Consider the following 7,905-nt stretch of genomic DNA (forward strand, 5'->3'; position numbering starts at 1 on the left):
CACTGCTCCCATTTTTCGCGTACAAGGCTATGGACACCGCAACTTCATGGCACACCAGCGAAACAGAGGCGTGGTCATAAATTGGCCTGCGCGCACAGCGTAAAAATATGGAAATAAGCAAATTGTCACTAATTAGCATAATACGCGAAGTGATTGAATATGAAATGTATAAATAGAGCTGCGTCTTTGGTAAATTCATGTCATTGATCATTCCCCCGTTCAACCCCCCCCCCTCAAGGTATTCAGTTGTTTATTCATCTTTTCTTGTTTACATAATTTTAATTCTTTCGCGATTATTACATATTTCCCTCGAAGACATTTTGGAAGCTTACAAGAGATCCATTAGTAGGATTAAACTTAGGGATCTGCTTGCTCTATTCATCACTGCCCATTATTTTCATTACACATCATGAATAGCCACAAATGTTTGTTTATTATTTTTTTTGGGGGGTGGGGTAAATACTTAAAATGATCTGAGCAAGAGAGCAATCAGGTCATTTTGTCTTTATTTTGAAATTGAAATGAACAATCTGGTGCAAATCTTATGAAGATTTTTTTTTTAAGTCTGAGTTTGGGATGGGAGCAAAAGAGAGCCCAGTACCCCCCATGTATTTGCTCTCATCAAGGCTATCTTAAAGGTCACTTCCAAATAAAATAAAAAATTTGTACCTGCCCACCCCCCCCCCCCTCTCTCTCTCTCTTCCAACACACACACATTCAACATAATCATGCGAGCAAACAATATTATTCTCATTTCATTTTTATTTCTATCCCACTTTTAAATCAAAGTCATTCATGTCTTTAATTCGGCTGCACCAGAATGTCACAGTATGCCCTGCTGCAATGGCTTTTATGGGCTATCTTGCCACACATGTTACTTTGATACTAAATACCTGTTGTATTAGTATTATACCCATGGATACACGACATACAGAATCAATCAATCAATCAGTAGCACCATCATATTCCAATCATAAAGAAGTAATCTTTAGTGCCATTTCATCACAACACAGTTTGGTAGCAATAACATCATCATCACATATCTTTCACGCAATATAAATTGGTGGATTAAGTAAATCACGAATATCAAGATTAGAAAGTAATATTTCAAATTAAAATCTTTATTAAATAATAAATTTTTGAATACATGATAAAAATATTTTTTCTCTTTTTTCTCACCAAAGCATCATATTACATCAGCAAAATGCCTATAATGAGTGCAACAGAAATTGCAAGGATATTACAAGAGAGGGGATGTATTTTTTTGGTAAAATCTAGAGAAAAAAAAGAAAAAAAAAACAAGTACGTATATTCAATTACATAGTTATTGATAAGCTTTACATAGTCAATATAAGGGGGGGCAACTGAAGGATGCCATTAATAAAAAGATTATCAATATACCTCTCTCTCAAAGTCAGTTACTCAAATATCAAATCATTTTTTCAGCATTTGCTGACAAGAAATAGCATGCTAATCTAATCGGGGACACTTCATAAAAAAGGGGAGCACATTGCCACATTTCTCTAAAGAGTGCCTTCCCAAATCTGCACATTAGTAAATCAGTAACAAAGTTGCTTATTGTCTATTGTTGTGAAGTGCTGCTAGAGCTGTGTTCTATTTTCAACAAATTATTTTATTTGCAGAGCTAATCTAGTTCATTATACGGGACATCGACAATACAGTGTTACAAAAACAAAGAGATTTTAAAAAAAAAGTGCAACTTTTCACTTCCCCCAGAAAATGAATTCAACAGCTTAATGTCCAGCAATACATACAGTTTCTTGTTTCAAAAGGACTTCAATTATGGTAAATTGGCCCCAAATGTAACTAGCATGGGAACTCCAATTTTTATCTGTTGCTTTAATGTTTCCATAGTAATTACCAGAATTTCAAAGTTAGAATAGTGGTTAGTCTTAATGAATTGGGGTCCAGGACTGAGAGTGATTTCTTCGCCCTTTGTTCTGTCACATTGTTTTTATTACGCACATTTTTTTCAATGAAAATCCATTATTTTTTATCACCTTTTATATGTCTGTAGGCATGTATGTTACATAGCCCAGACCTCAGTAAAGGCCCATACTGCATTGTTTAGATTACAAGAATACAACCTATCCCTTTCAAACTACTAATATTATTCAAAGTGCTTTCACTACTATAAGTACTACATGTAGATGATTAGAACATTAATAAAGGGGGGGGGGGATAAGTGTGCCCTTTGGAAAAATATTTTAATCGTGTGTGAAACCTATGGACCTAAATATCTATACTCCATCTAATCCTTTTTTTTCAACAGATGTGTAGTTTAAGCAACATACAATACGTATTGACACATTTATTTAAATTCATTCATTTTTTTAAAATCTGTAATTGCAATGAAGTAACTGCTTGTTATGAACCTGACCTTCATATTTCTTCTTGATGTGCCCTGGTGATACTCAAACTGCCTGTGAAACCTGCATAGTAAACAAAAAGAGAAAGGAACAAAATGAGCTGTTGATATGAATTATTCTTACTCACCTAGTCCAGTTTATTTAGAAGTTTTAAACTTTTTATGAGCCCCTACTCTTCCATGCAATATTATTTAGAAAATGCACATGTAGTAACTTATGTTGCCAGATAAAAATAATAGATCACTATTATAGATCATTATTCATACAACTTTTTTTTTATTAAGTATGGAAACCCATTCAAATATATATATCGAAAGATCAATCTCAATATTTTGTCCTTTTTTATTTCTGTCTTCGGAGTAACTGAGTTTTAAAGTGATTTTATATATGATTAATATAGCTAAGAGACATGGACAATAAGTATGCATTGATGATAATGGAAATACTGGTGAATCTGAATCCAAAAGAATATTATCTCATCATGGAGCTTTATTTTATGGGATAACATGATTCAGAAAAATAGTTTTTATGAAAACAAGCATACCTGGCAAGCTTTTAGATATCCTGTTACTCATCAGATTGTACCTCTTGGTGATGTGCAAATGGTATTTGACTTTGTACTTCTGACTAGGCTGGGACTGCTAAGAACTGGATCCCATTGGATCTGCAATTCAATATACATACAATACTTTACAGTTAAAAATTTCAAAAGTGATAAACAAAATTCCTCTCTTAAAACAATTTTTTCAGAGTTTCCAGCTTTCACACTTCCCAAGTAGAAAAAAAAGCAGGTCTTGACCAAAAACTAAATGGTTCAAGCATACGTGGCCTACTATAGTGAGGTCTTTTGTCAATCTTCAATATAAATATACACCAAGCCAACTTGGACAGATGTAGGATAATTATCATTTGTGTGATAATATGGCTCTTGCTCATTCATCAGTGCGAGACGATCATTAAATTTTTTGCACTCATCTATAAACATGTCTGATTTGAATCTCTATGTCAAGTGAGTTCCTCTTTAAGTTTGATTTTTATCTTAGAAAGGGTTAGCTCACTTGCTGGCAGGTTTAAATGACCCTTTGCCTTTCACATCAAGTGAGGACATGAGATAAATCAATTGGATCAGCCACTCTCTCTGCTTAGCCTTATACTTAAAGAATTCAAAATAGGGCACTATAAATTTTCTCAACCCTTCCAAAAAACAATTGAGAAGTTTGAACCCTGACAAATAAATGTTGCCCCCCCCCCCGAAAAAAAAGAATCATTAAACTCCGTTGCTAGGCTAATTATATTTTAGTCCAATGGTCCAGCCAGGAACTAAAATAAAGTGAACTTAAATCTTTGTAGAAAAAAAGTCAAACCAGACAGATCTAGAATTTTATTTTTTTAAATCTATATCTAAGTTAGACCTATCCTAGGGCCTTACTTTTATTTAAAAAAGGAAAAACGTTAACATCTGTGACTGTCTCAAATCATTCCATGACCATGGCATGGCATGCCAAAAATCTACCAGTATCATTCCAAACAGATTCAGTTCATTTAGATTTAATTTCGTTTCATTTTAAATAAAGATAATTATATTGAAATAGCGGTGTCGAAAAATCAGTACGAGGCCCATGGCCTATAACTTGAAATTTCAACTCAAGCTTGTTTGACAATTAATTTCCAACACCTAATGACCTAACCTACATCGGTAATTTCGCAGCCGGCTGGCACCGGCGATATCAAAGTCCGCATCCCGCTCTGGCTATATACCGTATTTGGCTTAATTTTGATGCAGCTTTGGCTTTGCCGTTAAAACAAGTCCACATCTACCCCTGATATTTGACATTAAGAACTGAAATACAGATTTAATAAGGGCGGACATGAAGCATCCCAATTAACCAACTTAGTTCTACGAAAAACTATATTATTTTCTGAGAAAATATGTCAGTCAGATTTCAGACTTATTTGGGATCAGGACAGGAAAAAGAAATGGAAATATGGAAATTGTGGTTTGCATTGTAAACTGCACATAAAGCCATGCATGCGACGCCGAACCCCAGCAAACACATTACAATTTCAACTAAGATCAAATTAAAAAATTGAACTTAACTTACTTTTATTCCTATGGAATGTCATTAGATTGATATTAATGTTTCCTCCAAGATTTTCTGCTCCATTGAAGTTCACTCAGAAATCATGATTTCGAACATCAATTCTAAAAACAGATAATTAGACTTGCTATTGTATTTCAAAAAGTTGAATTTCGCAGAATAAAAAAGAACGACACTTCGCACAGATATCGTAGGGAATTGTGGGACGGAAAAAAATGTTTAATGCATGAGGACATGAATAAAACATTAGCGTTTTATCAAATCATACAAGTGCATTGTGCGTATTTTGACGTCATTACTCATGAATTAAACATTGACCTTCCAAAATCAACCTTCAAATTGGACAAATGGCAGCCATGTTTGTTATGTACAAAACCTATGGAAAATCAAAAACGCGCAAAAAGAGTTGCCTCTCTAGCTCCCTTCGGGAGCTTACGTATACGTAAGATCGTATCTCTGACACACCCTGTAGATGGCCTATATGGACGGATTATCGAACTGATGCGAAATAATCATTTTTCAAAGTATCGGTCAATCTTTAACCTTAATTACTTTACAAGTAAAAATTAAGATACTGAAAAAGCAACAATTGAAATTCAAAATAAGTTTGAACCGGCTGAATCGGGCTGATACCGGCAAAGGTGGGTGGGACTGGCCGGGGCGGTGGATTGACGGGCGGGAATAAAAAAAATACTAGTAGTTAGCCATGGGGCCATCTATTTTAGTGGTATATAATGGTATCTATCATGAAATCCTTGATTTTGATTGGCTATTGAGACTTAATATTTGTTACCATTGGATGGAAAAGTTACCATAATAGTAACTTTAATACAATGCAGTGCCCCCCCCCCCCCAATGCTTTGTCTCGTCCGGGTCACGGTCCGCTACTGCCTCTGTCACATAGAACTTAAGGCAACAAGATCTTGTTCCGTGCCGAGTGTTATATAGATCCTATAGAGGTGGGGCGGCATAGTGATACCCCCGCCCCATGCACCCAGATTATGGAAGAACATTATATATTATTATTATATAGGCCTATCATATGACAAGGATGATCGTGTGATAATGAGGTGTAGACCATTAAGAACATCATGATGGATGGTATCTGGTATCATCATTGACCACCATTTTTATAATCGCAATTTTCTTGATTATTGTTTCACGGAGACTAAACGGATAAATGGAAAAATATTTTTGACAGTCATACCCGCCCCTTTCGAAGAATACCGATTGTGTTCGAAGCATATGGAACCCACCCATATATATATATATATATATATAAAATATGGGTTCCATATGCTTCCATTTTTTTCTTTTCTTCGTCAGTCTTCTCCTTCATCTTCTTCATTGCAATTAGACTTTTTTGTGAAGTGACGTTGGTCGGCATAACTAATGTCAATAACATGGCTGCGACGCCATCACCAGTATCAAACCCCCAAATTAAAATCCGAAGTGCATGCCATTTCTTTTTAATTAAAATGTACGAAGTAGTTTGTTATATTTTGTAAATTTGTAAATATTAATCAAGATCTTCTGTTGTCATTAAAAGTAAAACACGTGGTATTGGAGAAGCTGAGTAAAGTCTGATCATTCGCATTATTTGTCGTGTAAATGTGCAAATTGAGCGATTCTGGTGTAGACATTAAATGTGCAAATATATGCACCATGTGAACGTTGCCAAAATGAACCAACAAAATGTTTTCAGTATTAAAGTTTAAAGTATTAAATCTAAAATGCTGTCAATCATTTCAGTTATATCGATCCAATTAACAATCACTACAGTATATATTTTCGTTGGTGTTGGTGTTGTTGTTGTTTTTGCTTCTGTGGAAGTAGTGGTGGTATAGTAGAAGTAGTAGTAGTTGTAGTAATAGTAGTAGCAGTAGTAGCAGCAGCAGTACGTAGGCCTGTAGTAGTAGTAGTAGCAGCAGTAGTAGTAGTAGACTACTACTACTGCTGCTACTACTACTACTACTACTACTAGTAGTAGTAGTAGTAGTAGCAGTAGTAGTAGTAGTAGTAGTAGTAGTAGTAGTAGTAGTAGTAGTAGTGGTAGTAGTAGTAGCAGCAGTAGTAGCAGTAGTAGTAGTAGTAGTAGTAGTAGTAGTAGTAGTAGTAGTAGTAGTAGTAGTAGTAGTAGTAGTAGCAGTAGTAGTAGTAGTAGTAGTAGTAGCAGCAGCAGTAGTAGTAGTAGTAGCAGTAGTAGCAGTAGTAGTAGTAGTAGTAGTAGTAGTAGTAGTAGTAGTAGTAGTAGTAGTAGTAGTAGTAGTAGTAGTAGTAGTAGTAGTATAGTAGCAGCATGCACGGTAGTAGTAGTAGCAGTAGTAGCAGCAGCAGTACGTAGGCTTGTAGTAGTAGTAGAAGTAGCAGTGGCGGATCCAGAGGGGGGCGCCCCGGGCGCGCGCGCCCCCCCCCCCCCTATTTTCGCCGGATTTTTTTTTTTTTTTGGGATGGTTATATTTACTGGATTGGTACAATGTAGTCAATTTCAAGGGCTAGATCTAGTCAAAATACGACTTTTGGACATGATTTTTGAAAAAGTCCTTGCCGTGAGAGGGGGGTATCCCCCCTCCCACACCCTCCCCCCGCTCGGTCGCTTCGCTCCCTCGCCGCTGGCGCCCCTCCTATTTCAAAATCCTGGATCCGCCCCTGAGTAGTAAAATTGTTGTTGCTGTACATGACTATCTTATTGTATATTAATCGCCATCATTGTAATCTCACCTCATGCAGAATATTTGTTGTTTTTTTTGCTTACACTTTTATATATCATTGGTGTTGATGATGACAGTGGTTAGGGTTATTAGCGACACAGTTGTTGTTGTAATTGCTGTTGCTATTTTGCATTGTTGGTGGTATGTTTGTGGCGGTGTATATGGTTGTGGTGGCGGCAGCGATGGTGGTGTTCATGAGGTGGTGATAGTGGTGCATGGTGATGGTAATGTTGGCGATATTGCATTTGTTGTTGTTGCTGGTGGAGATGGTATTATCACCAACGCAGAAAGATACCTCCCAGAATATAATTACTATGTATTCAAAAAGTTTTTAAAAGAACTTCTTAAGCTCTTAAAACTTCTGAAGTTCTTAAAAAAACTTTTCACTTCATGAGCCGTTGAGTATATGCCAATCAACATCCATTTGGATTAACCAAGCAAATATATATATATATATATGTTATGAAAGATAATAACCAGACAAGAGTGCATAATATGCACTGGAAGTGAAACTCATTCTAAACAGTTCGATCGTTTTGTTTATTTTCTATATCGACCAGGCCCCGTCTCAGAAAGATTTACGATTGATATGATCATCTCAAACTAAATGGAAATCCAACAATATGTTTTTTTTTCTCAAGGAAATTTGCATGATGTTTTTGTAAACAAAGAGAAGCTCACTGAATCATTAAGAAAACAATGAAT

At 35.8% G+C, this 7,905-nt stretch overlaps 1 long non-coding RNA gene across 1 annotated transcript; it reads right to left on the reverse strand.

Moving 5' to 3' along the window:
* Positions 1-2,256: 2,256 nt before the first annotated feature.
* LOC121412599 lies at positions 2,257-4,531 on the reverse strand. The gene is made up of 3 exons (XR_005969640.1): positions 4,493-4,531; positions 2,935-3,054; positions 2,257-2,453 (listed from the first exon to the last, which is right to left on the reverse strand). It is a non-coding gene; the product is annotated as an uncharacterized LOC121412599 (long non-coding RNA).
* Positions 4,532-7,905: the final 3,374 nt, after the last annotated feature.

Source organism: Lytechinus variegatus, chromosome 4, assembly GCF_018143015.1.
Source record: "Lytechinus variegatus isolate NC3 chromosome 4, Lvar_3.0, whole genome shotgun sequence".
NCBI classification, from domain to species: Eukaryota; Metazoa; Echinodermata; class Echinoidea; order Temnopleuroida; family Toxopneustidae; genus Lytechinus; species Lytechinus variegatus.